Source organism: Salmo trutta, chromosome 21, assembly GCF_901001165.1.
Source record: "Salmo trutta chromosome 21, fSalTru1.1, whole genome shotgun sequence".
In the NCBI taxonomy this organism is placed as follows: Eukaryota; Metazoa; Chordata; class Actinopteri; order Salmoniformes; family Salmonidae; genus Salmo; species Salmo trutta.
Window position 1 is genome coordinate 31,189,701 of NC_042977.1, and position 16,853 is coordinate 31,206,553.

The window sequence follows — 16,853 nt, forward strand, 5'->3', positions numbered from 1 at the left end:
GAAGTACAGGCCCTATGTAACAGTGGAAGTACAGGCCCTATGTAACAGTGGAAGTACAGGCCCTATGTAACAGTGGAAGTACAGGCCCTATGTAACAGTGGAAGTACAGGCTCTATGTAACAGTGGAAGTACAGGCTCTATGTAACAGTGGAAGTACAGGCTCTATGTAACAGTGGAAGTACAGGCTCTATGTAACAGTGGAAGTACAGGCTCTATGTAACAGTGGAAGTACAGGCTCTATGTAACAGTGGAAGTACAGGCCCTATGTAACAGTGGAAGTACAGGCCCTATGTAACAGTGGAAGTACAGGCTCTATGTAACAGTGGAAGTACAGGCCCTATGTAACAGTGGAAGTACAGGCTCTATGTAACAGTGGAAGTACAGGCCCTATGTAACAGTGGAAGTACAGGCTCTATGTAACAGTGGAAGTACAGGCCCTATGTAACAGTGGAAGTACAGGCTCTATGTAACAGTGGAAGTACAGGCTCTATGTAACAGTGGAAGTACAGGCTCTGTGTAACAGTGGAAGTACAGGCTCTATGTAACAGTGGAAGTACAGGCTCTATGTAACAGTGGAAGTACAGGCTCTATGTAACAGTGGAAGTACAGGCTCTATGTAACAGTGGAAGTACAGGCTCTATGTAACAGTGGAAGTACAGGCTCTATGTAACAGTGGAAGTACAGGCCCTATGTAACAGTGGAAGTACAGGCCCTATGTAACAGTGGAAGTACAGGCTCTATGTAACAGTGGAAGTACAGGCCCTGTGTAACAGTGGAAGTACAGGCTCTATGTAACAGTGGAAGTACAGGCCCTGTGTAACAGTGGAAGTACAGGCTCTGTGTAACAGTGGAAGTACAGGCTCTATGTAACAGTGGAAGTACAGGCTCTATGTAACAGTGGAAGTACAGGCCCTATGTAACAGTGGAAGTACAGGCTCTATGTAACAGTGGAAGTACAGGCTCTATGTAACAGTGGAAGTACAGGCCCTATGTAACAGTGGAAGTACAGGCTCTATGTAACAGTGGAAGTACAGGCCCTATGTAACAGTGGAAGTACAGGCTCTGTGTAACAGTGGAAGTACAGGCCCTATGTAACAGTGGAAGTACAGGCTCTATGTAACAGTGGAAGTACAGGCTCTGTGTAACAGTGGAAGTACAGGCTCTGTGTAACAGTGGAAGTACAGGCTCTATGTAACAGTGGAAGTACAGGCTCTGTGTAACAGTGGAAGTACAGGCTCTATGTAACAGTGGAAGTACAGGCTCTGTGTAACAGTGGAAGTACAGGCTCTGTGTAACAGTGGAAGTACAAGCCCTGTGTAACAGTGGAAGTACAGGCTCTATGTAACAGTGGAAGTACAGGCCCTATGTAACAGTGGAAGTACAGGCTCTATGTAACAGTGGAAGTACAGGCCCTATGTAACAGTGGAAGTACAGGCCCTATGTAACAGTGGAGCCTATGTAACAGTGGAAGTACAGGCCCTATGTAACAGTGGAAGTACAGGCCCTATGTAACAGTGGAAGTACAGGCTCTATGTAACAGTGGAAGTACAGGCTCTATGTAACAGTGGAAGTACAGGCTCTATGTAACAGTGGAAGTACAGGCTCTATGTAACAGTGGAAGTACAGGCTCTATGTAACAGTGGAAGTACAGGCTCTATGTAACAGTGGAAGTACAGGCTCTATGTAACAGTGGAAGTACAGGCTCTATGTAACAGTGGAAGTACAGGCTCTATGTAACAGTGGAAGTACAGGCTCTATGTAACAGTGGAAGTACAGGCTCTATGTAACAGTGGAAGTACAGGCTCTATGTAACAGTGGAAGTACAGGCTCTATGTAACAGTGGAAGTACAGGCTCTATGTAACAGTGGAAGTACAGGCTCTATGTAACAGTGGAAGTACAGGCTCTATGTAACAGTGGAAGTACAGGCTCTATGTAACAGTGGAAGTACAGGCTCTATGTAACAGTGGAAGTACAGGCTCTATGTAACAGTGGAAGTACAGGCTCTATGTAACAGTGGAAGTACAGGCTCTATGTAACAGTGGAAGTACAGGCCCTATGTAACAGTGGAAGTACAGGCTCTATGTAACAGTGGAAGTACAGGCTCTATGTAACAGTGGAAGTACAGGCCCTGTGTAACAGTGGAAGTACAGGCTCTATGTAACAGTGGAAGTACAGGCCCTATGTAACAGTGGAAGTACAGGCTCTATGTAACAGTGGAAGTACAGGCTCTATGTAACAGTGGAAGTACAGGCTCTATGTAACAGTGGAAGTACAGGCTCTATGTAACAGTGGAAGTACAGGCTCTATGTAACAGTGGAAGTACAGGCTCTATGTAACAGTGGAAGTACAGGCTCTATGTAACAGTGGAAGTACAGGCTCTATGTAACAGTGGAAGTACAGGCTCTATGTAACAGTGGAAGTACAGGCTCTATGTAACAGTGGAAGTACAGGCCCTATGTAACAGTGGAAGTACAGGCTCTATGTAACAGTGGAAGTACAGGCTCTATGTAACAGTGGAAGTACAGGCTCTATGTAACAGTGGAAGTACAGGCCCTATGTAACAGTGGAAGTACAGGCTCTATGTAACAGTGGAAGTACAGGCTCTATGTAACAGTGGAAGTACAGGCTCTATGTAACAGTGGAAGTACAGGCCCTATGTAACAGTGGAAGTACAGGCTCTATGTAACAGTGGAAGTACAGGCTCTATGTAACAGTGGAAGTACAGGCTCTATGTAACAGTGGAAGTACAGGCTCTATGTAACAGTGGAAGTACAGGCTCTATGTAACAGTGGAAGTACAGGCTCTATGTAACAGTGGAAGTACAGGCCCTATGTAACAGTGGAAGTACAGGCTCTATGTAACAGTGGAAGTACAGGCTCTATGTAACAGTGGAAGTACAGGCCCTGTGTAACAGTGGAAGTACAGGCTCTATGTAACAGTGGAAGTACAGGCCCTATGTAACAGTGGAAGTACAGGCTCTATGTAACAGTGGAAGTACAGGCTCTATGTAACAGTGGAAGTACAGGCTCTATGTAACAGTGGAAGTACAGGCTCTATGTAACAGTGGAAGTACAGGCTCTATGTAACAGTGGAAGTACAGGCTCTATGTAACAGTGGAAGTACAGGCTCTATGTAACAGTGGAAGTACAGGCTCTATGTAACAGTGGAAGTACAGGCTCTATGTAACAGTGGAAGTACAGGCTCTATGTAACAGTGGAAGTACAGGCTCTATGTAAGCGCAGGTGGAAGCATTCACTGGCCTGTACTAACAAATAGGCCTTTCTCAATGACAGAGAAATCCCTCCAAGCCTAGATCAGTTACACCCAAGCTCGGCTGTAATTAAAATGTCCTAACAAAGGTCCTGGAACGCAGGACACAAACCTGCACACTGAAAATAAGCCCTGTTCAATCTACAGCACTATCTACAAGCATTGGAAAGGGTTTGAGTTTTATATTCAGCTCAGGTTTCCTGTAGGCACATTGAATGGTATGCTAAACTTCAAAGACATCTTTTCATGTTTCTTCATGTACACAAACAGTTACATATCAGGATATTATTTTTGACAATATATCGTATCCTTTTGACAATATCACAATATTATTTTGCGCTAGTTGGCTGTACGTGCATCATTTTTCCTTCATTGCCTGTCTTCAGTCTTCTCTTTAAAAAGGTGAGCCAATTTGTTTTCAGCACTTTTATTTCCCTGACTGATCAAAACTCATTCTCATGGCTGTTTCTTGTCCCTCTGCAGAAGACATATATTGAGCAATATGTTTGGAACATCGAATCGCAATAAAATCACAGTATCAAATCTCAACACATACAGAATCGTGAGAATCACAAAACATAAAGTATCAGCACCTAAGTATCATGACAATATGCTATTGTGAGGTCCCTGGCAATTGCCAGCCCTATAGGCTAGGGTTAGACATGGCACATCATATGCAGCAAGTCCATGAGCCAAATATGATATACATCAAGTATATTATCTACTCCACAAAGCCCGTTTACAAATCACATGAAATGCAATATTTAAATTCGGCCTATTGCCCCAAAAACATTTCCACTTCTTTTCCCCCTTCTCATTACTCTAGCTATCAACAAAGTAATTATTTGTTTCCTTTAACATGTTTGATAGTAGTTGTGTTTAGCAGAGAGAAGACAGGCTGCTTATGACTCTAATTAAAATCCCTCTCTCTTTTTGAAGGGGGGGTGGATGCTGTCTCTCTGAAAGCATTGTTTTTGGGTGGAAAACAGTCTCTTTGAAAATTGTCAATAACAGTCTTCTGATGAAAAAAACGAATCATGGCAAATGCCAGCAATATCGTGGGAGGTGACATTTATGTTTGGGACTTAGACAATGCACACACAAAGTAAATAAGCTTCCACTCAACCTACAGAGAATACAAATGTGGTTTCTACTATTATGCAATGTGTGAGCAAAGCACAACAATTAAAATACCATTAAAAAAAAAAAAAAAAAACTCTTAATTCTCAACAAACTAACCCCAAATATCATTCTAGCTGAATTTGGATTAAGGTGGTGTGTCGTTGAACAGAAAGCCCCTGGCGCCTGTTAAAATATTCTCGTCCGACAGCTATTTGCTCAAGTCCTTCTCTGAAATGATTTTACAGATGAATTCAGTCTATCACGAGTACAGGCCCCAGAGATTAATTCAATGGCACAACATTGGTTTGATTGATGGAGTGTGAATGGCTATCTGAGATAAGTAGATTCTTTGTCTTACTCGCCAATGCAAATATTAAAATAACAAACCTTGATGTGATGGGAGAAATGATTGATTTAGACATACATTTTCATATTTTAAAAAAAGAGACAAACAGACTAATCTACAGTTATGAGACTCGTTAAAGCCTGAGAGGATGTACGGTAGTCCTTGGAGAAGACACATTCATTTCCAGTCCACTCAAATGAACAATCTTCCAAAAAGGAAAGAGAAACATGACTCCAAGTGTGGATTCCAAACTTGCCATTTCTAGAAATCATGGATGGCAAAATACAAAATTCATAGCAAGCCTCAGATCTGCCTCAGCGTGATCCACCCGACCAAGACAAAAGCATAGCACCTGAGCGCTATAAGCTCCACGCTTCCTGTGACCTGAAGGTATAGAAGACCACCAAATAAAGCACATAGTCGGTCTACTCCCCTGAGACAGTCCCAGAGCAGTGTCCTCTTACGCTAATGCCCTCCAGTCCAGTGGTGGTAGAGCATCACAGAGCATCTCGGAGGGCGGTCCAGACAATTCACAGGTCATTGCTAATCTCCTGATAGATGAAGCCTAAGGACCCCCGACCATCCATCACACCCCAGCGACACGTCTCCCACTGGGCCAGCTTTACACACTCCAAAGAGTTAAACACGGACCCAAAAGACCCAGAGATCATCCATCACTCAAAACACTAGCAGCCCCTCCGCTCCCTTCCAGACCATGTGGGCTTTAACAACACCGAGGGGGTTTGCTTTCTTAACAGAAGGAAAAGCGTTCTGTGTTGTAGGGGCTATGGAGGGTAGGTAGGGAGGGAGATGTTTGGTGAGAACATATCTAGAGCTGCTCTGCTCTATAGCTCAGCTCCAGGGCCTCTGTTGATCATTAAACATCCATTCGAGAAGCAGTGGGGGAAAGTTAACTGTCATTTAAAGCACAGAGGGTGGTGAGGGAGATTTTTACCCCTCAGAAATACCAAAGGCATACATTAATCGAGCAGGTCAGCTAACACAACCTAACACAATGTCATTTGTTCCAGTCTCCATCCATTTATCTCAGTTGCTATAAAAAGGAGGAAGACAGATGATGAAAAAGCTACGATGAACATTTGCAATTAACTACCAAATCAAACAAACCCATCACCCTCCTCTTCCTCCTTACGTATCCCTCTTTCCTTCTCTTCCTCCCATTCTCTCCTTCTCCATCTGTTTGTTCCTAACTTTTGACAGTGAGCGTGTCAGAAAACAGAAAAAGACAGCTGTCAAACCAGCCCCTTGTGATTGAGGATGGCAGGTGAGCTTCTCTCTCCCTCTCTGTCCTCTCTCACTCTTTCTCTGATGTGATTGTGCGTGAGCACAGGAAGCAGGCATCTCTTTTCATTATGTGTCGTCTAGGTTGTGGCGGGCCGTGGCGGGCCGAGGAGAGCTGCGTTCACTTTATTACCAAGAAGCAGGATGATCAGGGCCACTAACCCTTGGGAGAACGCTACCCCTGGCATTTACATCCACCGCCTCTGGGGCTTTTGTCCCAAATGGCTCCCTATTCCCTATATAGTGCACTACATCTGACCAGAGCCCTGGTCAAAAGCAGTACACTATATAAGGAATCGGGTGCCAACAGACCATCAGAGAGCATCACCATTGACCTGTCCTTTAGGCCGGACCCCTGCGTTACAGCAACCTGGGCTTCAACTAATGGATGTGAGCGATGTACATTTCAGAAGAAATAGAAATAAAATGAAAAGAATGAGGAAGGGAAGAGGCTTTTCCTCTTTCTTGACATAAATTGTCATCCGTTTGTAAGGAAGGAATGGTTTGTGTGTCCATCTGATTCCTCACGATTTCATTGTGTTCGACATCCCTATTAGGCCAGTTTGACAAGACATTAAAGGAAATAAATCTAAATAAACTCAGCAAGGCTACACTCAGCAAGGCATTCTTTCACAGCAGAGCAACAGCTGCATTGCATGGAAAATAAACATGATCTTTATGACAGAAAAACAAGAGGCCATTGGTTGCTCAAAACAGTGCTTCACACAAAGCTTTCGAAGAGGCCTCCAGAAATCTATTTTGATTTTGTAAATAACCAATAACTCAAATAGAAATTCAAGAACATTGCTTAATCCATTGATCTTTTTGCTTATTATTTTATTTTACAATACTATAATTACACAAGATTCTACTTGAAGCATATAAGCCTATTGTGTAGTTTCTTCTTGAGTTATCTTTATAAAAGAGCTGGTTTTGATCATGTTTTGTGGTCATCCCAAGTATAGGCCTACTGTATACTTCTAATGTGAGAGACAATAGCAAACAAAAAGTGTGCTGTAAAGATTTTAATCTTAGATCCTATAATTTAAAAAAATGTAATATAAAAATAAAAAAAATCAACGTATTAAAATAAGCTCCCACCAAAACCCCCAAGTGGAGACTACAACAAGCAGCTCTCACATTTCTCCACTCAGACACCTTTCAAACCAAGACGTTTTTCCATGAACTTCAGCATCCAGACAACCTTTTGACAACTTTTCTTTAAATATGAAAAAGGTATTGCCGGCGACAAACAAGCGTGGAGACTCGTCTTGATAAATCAATTCATGTCAGATTTTTTATTTTCACTGAATCTCCGTTTAGATATTAGTTTGGCTATGGAAATGTTAGCTAAGTTGAGGTGAATGCTGCTCATGATCATCTTGTCTATTTAAAAAAACAATTATTGCCAGCATGTTATGTAGCTTAACAAGTGGATTATTTCGCTCTTTAATTGCAAGTCACTTAGTAGCCCAGGCCTAGTCCCTACCAAAAGCCTGTGATGGGTCTTAATCAATCAATGGGATTTTGTTTCACTGAATCTCCATTTGTACATTTGGTTAATTCTCTGGCTGGGCAAATAAGTGGAGGTAGATCAGCTCATCATTCATGTGTTCATCCATCACTGATCAGAAACATTCAGCATGCAATAACGTAGCCTAAATCAAGTGTAGGCTTCATTTTTTGCTGGATCGCATTCAGGACAACTCAAATAGCCTGCGGAGGTTGTGAAATATGAACACGAGACTCACATGCTTTTGAAAATATAGATTGCTATTATTTTCTATTGGTATCATGATGACCATACCCTCAATGTAAGACCCTATTCCTGCTCCCTAACAAAGCGGAGTGAGGGTAGGAAAGAGATGAAACCTGTATTTAAAAAGCATAGGCTTGCCTTGGACTCTGTTTAAAAATATTACTTTTTATATGACATCAGTTCACACGTTGCCATGTGTGCAAAATATTTTTCAAGTGTATTTTTATTTTTTTCCATTATATTCTTAGCCTACTATAAAATATGTGTGTTGACTGTGATCAGGGTAGCCGAAGTGTGTCTTGTCTGTTTAATTAACAAAATAACTTTTGATTTCATGTACATGGCGCTACCATGTAGCATATAGGCTGCACAGACCAGTAACATAATTAAACTCAAAATATGCCCTTCTATTCTTTTGAAAATAGATTTTATTAGTCTTACAATGTTTCTTTCGACCTGTCCAAAACAAATGAATAATGGATTTCTTTGTGATGGTGTATATTCAATGGATTTTTTCAAATAGACATCCACCCACGTCTGCTCCCACTCCAAAATGTGCCAGCATGTGCACTGGAGATAGAAACGACTTATCCCGGCAAGAATGTGTTAAAATTGGACTGTATGGATTGGACTCTAAAAAAAAACATTGCCTACATTTTTTTTTTACAGGAAACATACTGTAAAGTCTGTCTGTAAAGGGTATTACTTCGGGGATTTTGGTTTGAATTATGGCAGCCTACCAACTCTGTCAATCCCAACTAAATCTGCATTTGCAATCCAACATAAGCACTCTTTCACACAAACACATACGCACAGAATATTGATGCTGCATTAAATAACTGTCAAAAAAACATTTACAGTGGTCTGCAATGAACAACAGCATTCCTATTCTATAGTGCAGCAGCACCCTTCCCCTCTCAGGACAAAACTGGTTGGGGGATGGGGGCTGGTAGCTCAAGTTCTCTCCATTGAAATGCAGCCACTTTGATATGTAAATCGACAGTTACAACAACAAAAAAATGCTAGAAATCACACTAGCACAGGCCTACATTGAAGCCATTTGCACCCGAGCTGATGTGAGATGGCACTTCCCCTGGAGACTCCGGGCTTCAACAAATGGACCAACCCACAGAGAGAGCATCTGGGGCAGGGGAGTGGAGGAGTAGGGGGGTGGGCATGGGAGGGACAACAGAACATTTGTCCCAATGAATTCCCCAAGCCCATCCCAACACTGACATGAAATGGATGAAAGTTACTCCTCCGGTTCCTAGACAGGTATTTAAAACAAATGAGTTAGGATTTAGATTTTACCATCACTTGTAAAAATAATAATATGTTTACACCTTTATTTAACTAGGCAAGTCAGTTAAGAACAAATTCTTATTTACAATGATGGCCTACCCCGGCCAAACCCTAACCCAGACTACGCTGGGCCAATTGTGCGCCGCCCTATGGGACTGGTTGTGTAATACAGCCTGGAATCAAACCAGGGTCTGTAGTCTGTAGCCTTAGACCGCTGCTCCACTCGGGAGCCTATAGGCCCTACCAGTAGCCTATTTTCTCCAATAACCTTGTTAAAAATGCTTACATTTTCTCAACTGCATTTCCAATTCTGATTTGACCTAGTTAAATAGACTACATCACCAGCGTAGAAAATGGAATGGGCCAACACACAACCGTACCCTCCTGTAGTGAGTTGAGTGGTGTGTCTGTCTACAGGTAAGGTATACTGCCTCACCTCTGTGATATATAGGCTAGCTAGAGCTAGACTAATCACTAATAAACGAATGAACTTATAATGACTGGTCAAGCTCTTTGCCAGATGTATGCTCCGCTTGGAATCCTATGCTATTTGCTTATTGCGTCCCATAGAGCCCAATATGCTTGTTAGGGTGCTTGCTTTGGCATTTGGCCTCGTTTATGTTGACTTATGATGATGATTCATAAACGGAATCCTCCATGAAAGATAATGAGGACTTTATATTCTCCCTTCTCTTATTAGATCGCCTGCCCAGCTCTAAATGACGAGCTAATCTATGGAATTAGTGCACGGTAACTGTGTGAGGACTGATTTAATGCAATTCTACACATATTGTCATGAGGCTAGGACAAAATGTTGCAGTTTTAAATCTTATTTCCTGCTATTCTACTCTTTTGCCATGGGGCAGAGAAAGAAAATGTGCAGTTTTATAGCTGGTCTCGTGCTTTTGTTCAGTTTGCCATGAGGGTGAGATAGAATTTTGCAGTTTTAATGCTAATTTTCTGCAATTCTACACATTTTGCTACCATATGCTATCTGGGGCTTTTGTTGTGTGTGTGTGTCCCATCACACATGGCTGGCTTAGATATCTGTGAATTATACATGTTCTGTGAAATGATCTCATTTTACAGCCGCAGAATGGAGAGGAAGACGAAGACAGCAACTGACTTGCAGCTACTTAGGTCGTTGTGTCCTCGGGATTAGGCTGTGTGTAATGGGGTAATGGGAGATGTTACATTTATTTGACAGTCTATCGCTCCACTTCTGTACCTGACAGCGTGTTACCTAGACAAAGAATTTGCCAAACCACCTTACTGCACATACATTTTTATTTTCTTCCTAATCCAAGATGACTATGCTACTTGTCTCTTTTACAGTGCTAACCCAAAACCTCCTCTACACAGGTGACATCTAGACTAATTACCAAAACCAGGACAACAACGCCTCATTCAGAGACCAACAGAATTAAACCTATAATAATAATAATAATAACAATAATAATAATAATAATATTATATTTCAGGTAGTAGGCCTAGCCCTCAAACCATCCATCCATTCATTATAGCCTAACTCGATTTTTAAAAGCACAAGTAGTTTGAATAAACCAAATTCACTGAATTCAGAGCAACGATGGCCGCCGAAGAAGTCCACATCTGGATAAACCTCATGCAACTTTTCCAATATCCCAAGGCCCAGAGTCGCTTAATGTAAGAACCACTGATGTCTGTTAAAATGCAATTATTTCAGATTGTAAAATCTTTAGGCTGGTATACCAAGCAGTAGCAGATCGACCTAATTTTCACAGATTGCTTGGCATTGACATCACAACTATAGACCAATCTGTAAGTGTTCTTAAAATGGAGTGAAATTCGGTAAAATGTCCGTTGTGACCGCGACGATATCGTTAGGAATGAAGTGTATTTTCTCAACTCAGCCTAAAAAGAAAAAAACTACCGACACCCTCATCGCAAGTAACCTAACTCCTGCCCAGGCGGCAGGACGGCGTGTAAGACCAATGTTGGAATACTTACATTTGGGGGCTGATAGTCCAAAATGGTGATTGACAAATATTGCAGTTCGGCACCGAAGTAACACAGAGAGAGTGGTTACCCCTTCAGCAGGCTATAGGCCACCCTCAAACTCGGTATACGCAGCGGGCAACACAAAGACGTCCGTGGTTCCGATGCATGCTCCCCTTACGAGGGACAGATCGTGTTGTTTCTTGTGGCAGGTATCTCTCGCTCTCCAAGTCCATGCGACCCCAAGGACCTGACGAACTCTTCCATAGCGAGGTGATGTTCGGAACTATTGGGCCTAATCAATAGGTTTCTTCCATATCCCTCTCTCACGGATCCACATTTTCCTTTCGAGGGGATGCAATGAATTCAAAAACTGCACGGCTGTAATTTTAGGCTAGAGTAAACGATGCGAATGAGAAGCAAATCAGCTCATATCCTAAAAAAAATGCAGACAGTCGTCTTCCACGATGATGTGAATGTATTCTGAAAGTCGCCTAAAACAATGCTGAAACATTCTAGAATGAGACTTCAGTTCGGGGGTCTCAGGTCTGTCTGTGCGTCGGGCTTGTGCTCCAGTCAATCTCTTCGCTGCTCTATCTACACACCGCTGAGCTAGAGCCAGTCGAACTCCCCATACAAACAAGAGAAGAAACCGTGAGCCGGTTCTCTTCTCTGCAGCAGCTGGCTTTCAATGGGCCAGGCTAAAACCTGGCGTGGACTTCAAGAAGGCAGGGACTGGTGCTCTTAGCAGTTCTGTATAGGACCTGCCTGTACAGTAGAAGGAATATGGCCCCCAAAGGATGGGATGGACCTGGTACCTGGATATTGATAATATATATATTTAAATATTTCACCTTTATTTAACCAGGTAGGCCAGTTGAGAACACGTTCTCATTTACAACTGCGACCTGGCCAAGATAAAGCAAAGCAGTGCGACACAAACAACAACTGTCACGGGCGTCGTAAGGAGTGGACCAAAATGCAGCGGGTATATTGATCATCTTCTTATTTTTATTGAAGAGAAGACATTTAAACAAAAGACGAAAACAGTCCAATAAGGTGCACAGACTATACAGGAAACAACCACCCATAAAACACAAGTGAAACAAACCCCAACTAAATATGGCCTCCAATTAGAGGAAACGACAACCAGCTGCCTCTAATTGGAGGTCCTACCAAAACCCCAACATAGAAAAACTAGATAAACACATAGAAATAGAAAATTTAGAACATAAACCAAAAAACCCGAACCACCCAAAACAAACACCCCCTGCCACGCCGTGACCAAACAACAATAACAAATAACCCCTTTTACTGGTCAGGACGTGACAGTACCCCCCCAAACCCCCCCCCCCCCCCCAAAGGTCCAGACCCCAAATGCACCTGAAAACAAAAACCCCACAAAATTGAACCCCAACTTAGAGGGAAGGGAGGGTGGCCACCGTCAACGACAGCTCCCGTGCTACACCCCCCCCCCCCCCCCAATCCTCCAACTACGGAGGTGGCTCTGGCTCCGGCCTTAGTCCCCATTCTATCCTGCCCACCCCCGCTGAAGGCTCAGGGCTGTAGACCACTGCTGAATGCTCTGGACTGAGGTGCGTCGCTGGAGACCTCGGGCTGAGGTGCGTCGCTGCAGGGCTCCGGACTGTGGGCCGTCGCTGCAGGGCTCCGGACTGTGGGCCGTCGCTGCAGGGCTCCGGACTGTGGGCCGTCGCTGCAGGGCTCCGGACTGTGGGCCGTCGCTGCAGGGCTCCGGACTGTGGGCCGTCTCTGCAGGGCTCCGGACTGTGGGCCGTCTCTGCAGGGCTCCGGACTGTGGGCCGTCTCTGCAGGGCTCCGGACTGTGGGCCGTCTCTGCAGGGCTCCGGACTGTGGGCCGTCTCTGCAGGGCTCCGGACTGTAGGACGTTGCCGGAAGCTCTGGACGCGGAACTGTCGCCGGAAGCGCTGGACGGGGAACTGTCGCGGGAAGCTCTGGACGGGGAACTGTCGCCGGAAGCTCTGGACGGGGAACTGTCGCCGGAAGCTCTGGACGGGGAACTGTCGCTGGAAGCTCTGGACGGGGACTGCGCACTGAAGGCCTGATGCGTGGGGCTGGCTTAGGAGGCGCCAGACTAGTAACCTGCACCACAGGGCTAGTGCGAGGAGCAGCAACAGGACGTACTGGACTGGGCAGGCGCACTAGAGGCCTGATGCGTGGGGCTGGCTTTGGAGGCGCCAGAACAGTAACACGCACCACAGGGCTAGTGCGAGGAGCAGGAACAGGATACACTGGGTCTTGAAGACGCACTGGAGGTCTGGAGCGCACAGCCTGCACAACCCGTCCTGGCTGAGTTGTTACTGTAGCCCGGCACGGGCGGAGTGCTGGCACAGGGTGAACTGGGCTGTGCTGAGGAATGATGGCTGCCGTGTGTAGAGCAGGCGTAGGGTAGCCTGGGCCTAGGAGACTCACTGGTGGCCAGATGTGCTGACCAGGCATACTCCTTCCTGGCTGGATCTAGCACGACACTTGCGGGGGGCTGGTATCAACCGCACCGGACTGTGCTTGCGGATTGGCGAGACCGTGCGCACTTCTGCATAGCACGGTGCTCTCCACTCTAAACGCTCCCCATAATAAGCATGGGGAGTTGGCTTAGGGCTCACCCCTGGCCCAGCCAAACTACCCGTGTGCCTCCTCTCCTCCTGAAATGAAGGATATAATGCCTCATACCTCCATCGTTCTGCCTTTGCTGCCTCCAATTCTTCCTTCGGTCGCCGGTACTCCCCAGCCTGCCTCCAAGGTCCCTTTCCATCTAGGATCACCTCCCATGTCCATGACTCCAAGTAGCTCTCCTTCTGCTCCTTCCTCCGCTGCTTGGTCCTTCTTTGGTGGGTGGTTCTGTCCCGGGCGTCGTAAGGAGTGGACCAAAATGCAGCGGGTATATTGATCATCTTCTTATTGAAGAGAAGACATTTAAACAAAACAAATAACGAAAACAGTCCCGTAAGGTGCATAGACTATACAGGAAACAACCACCCACAAAACACAAGTGAAACAAATCCCAACTAAATATGGCCTCCAATTAGAGGCAACGACAACCAGCTGCCTCTAATTGGAGGTCCTACCAAAATCCCAACATAGAAATAGAAAAACTAGATAAACACATAGAAATAGAAAATGTAAACCAAAAAACCCGAACCACACAAAACAAACCCCCTGCCACGCCCTGACCAAACTACAATAACAAATAACCCCTTTTACTGGTCAGGACGTGACAACAACACAGAGTTACACATGGGATAAACAAACGTACAGTCAATAACACAATATAAAACATCTGTATACAGTGTGTGCAAATAATAGGCACAGTCAAATACATATTTCTAAATTCCTCTAAACAAAGTGTTTCATATAGGGCTCTGTTAAATATGTAATTCATTGCAAAGTGGGCTATTATAACACTCAGTATCAGCTATTAGCTTACATGGGATAAATAGTTCGCACTCATTCTCACAACAGAAGTTGTCACTACTAAAGACAAAAAATAAAAGGTAAAATGCAGCTATGTTATTACAAGATTAATTCCAACTGGACCTGATGAATAATCTGGACAGAGGGGGAAGGTAATAAGATTATATGGGGCCACTGCTGATGGAAAAACATAAGCAATCCACCCAGCACATGAAGCCATAACATCTAAACACATCCAACTTGAACACAAACCAAACAGCATCCTTCTAGTAATCCCCGGGCCAATAGGAACTGTTTATCTACCTGTTTATATAGTTTTCCCAGCTGTGTCTGTATACCCTGTCAACATGAACACAATGTCACTGCTGTGCATAACTCCCAAAGCAAGTCCTCTGATGACAACATGTCATATTGGATTACAGGCAAGAAATTGTAATTTCCTGTTGTTTTATTATAGCCTTTTTATGTGGGAACATCAAATGTGAACTGTATATGTCTTGTCGTCGTTATAGACAACAATGGATGCACTGGAGGGCAAAATTATATCCGTCAACTGGATTGAGCTCAACAAGTTTATGGTAATTTTTTTCAGTTTCCCAGAATTCCCAGGCTGTTTCCCTTTGAACATAATATCACACTATTATTAATACCAGTGTCCTTTTCTGGACCATTACTTTCCACTATTTATAGAAATAATCTTTGTTTAAACATTGTGAAATGAAATAACAGAATTACAGACTCTGTTACTAGTGCATGTTGACACAGAATACATTATTACCCCTCAAAAAATGGAGTCTACTTTCTAACAAAAATAATACAAAAACATAACAGCAAAGTTTGAAGAAAAGTTATTGTCCTGAATGAAGATGAATTTCCTCTCTTTTCTCCCCCTAGCCAAAGTACATTGCCAGGTCAGTGGGCTCTGTTACACGTGGCTTCAATAAAAAGCCGGTCTCCTGGCCGCACAGGGGAAATGCGAATTTGGGTCAAATTCACCAGGTGGAAAGTGAGAGGATTAGTGAGGAGCTCTCATGTTTTCCACAGCATAATTTTACATAATAAAGAATAGCGCAGTAAGACAAAACAGATGTAGGCTAATGATGGTAATCCGCTGGCACATATTCCTATTTAGAAAAGTAATGTTTATGTATAGAGTACTAATGAAAGTATAAACACAATACTTTATTTGAACTGACCTGCGAAGTGCCTGAAATATTTGTGTGTTTTATTATTCAGGGGCTTGTGATCAATGCCATACTGTATATGTCCAAAAGACACACAAGTAGCCACTTCCCTGTATTTTCAGAACACTTATGGTGCTGGCAGAAAATGCTTATTCTTGCTGTTACACTGTAGCCGCATGTTGTTGCCCTTACTCAACACGACATTTCAGTATAATTGTTTCTTTATTTGGTGCAAGCCTGTGAAGAATAGCTCAGCTCCCACCCATACATATGCATCAACTCACCCTGGAGTCTTTCTCATGATTGTCAGGTTTCCCTGTTTTCCTCAGTAATGAAGCCACAGAATGAGTGCAAGGAAGAAACCAACAGTAACAGAATACTGTATCATATTGAAGCACTAAGACAGTCTTTCCCTTCCCACTGCTTGTGTTGCACAATATGATCACCTCGGAGATCCGTTATCATTTGTTTTTGTCCTAAAGTGAATAAGAAACAGAGCACATTGAGAGGAATTTGATGATTTGATTTGAACTTTCAACACTCATGTAGCCTATAAGAAGAGGGGGACTACATATACAATATTTCATATTTCATCTGAGAAATAATCTGATGATGAATCTTCAGATGCTATGCTCAAGTCTTCTGACTTTTTGTGTGACTGTCTGAAAAAAATACCCCCCAAAAGTCCCATGTCTCACTGTCTCCCAATCCTCCACCCCTACATATTTTCTTTGATTTCACTTCCCATGGATGTGTGTGTCCCCCTCCCCCAATGCGTTGTTCACATTATGGACAAAACCTCATGCAGGATTGTGGACTGTTTCAACCAACTGTAACACAGTTAATAAGGGAGTACTGGAGAGTGTTGTGGTAAATATGTCTTGAGTCATTATTCTGTGGTTTTACTCATTATGATCAAAAGCCCGACAATTCTAAGGCAATCTGAAGTGAGAGGGAAAAAGACCTAAATTGAGTCTAAAAGTAGGTTTGAGGGATTTGCCCTGGCATTCGATAAATGCTTGTTCCATTCAGACAACAAACACTCAGATGAAGCCAGTTCCATGTGCCCCTCGGATTCACAACATATTTCCTTTTCAGTCTATTATGTGTGCTTCTCTTTTAGTTGAATTATTGTCATGC

General features: G+C 43.5%; 1 protein-coding gene across 1 annotated transcript in view; it reads right to left on the minus strand.

Annotated features, from left to right (window-relative positions):
* The window catches only part of LOC115157155 (adhesion G protein-coupled receptor L2), a gene marked incomplete in the record, with an annotated part of 129,492 nt that extends 117,738 nt beyond the window's left edge, over positions 1-11,754 (minus strand). Inside the window, 1 exon segment of the mRNA XM_029705153.1 lies at positions 11,092-11,754.
* Between the last annotated feature and the right edge of the window lie 5,099 nt (positions 11,755-16,853).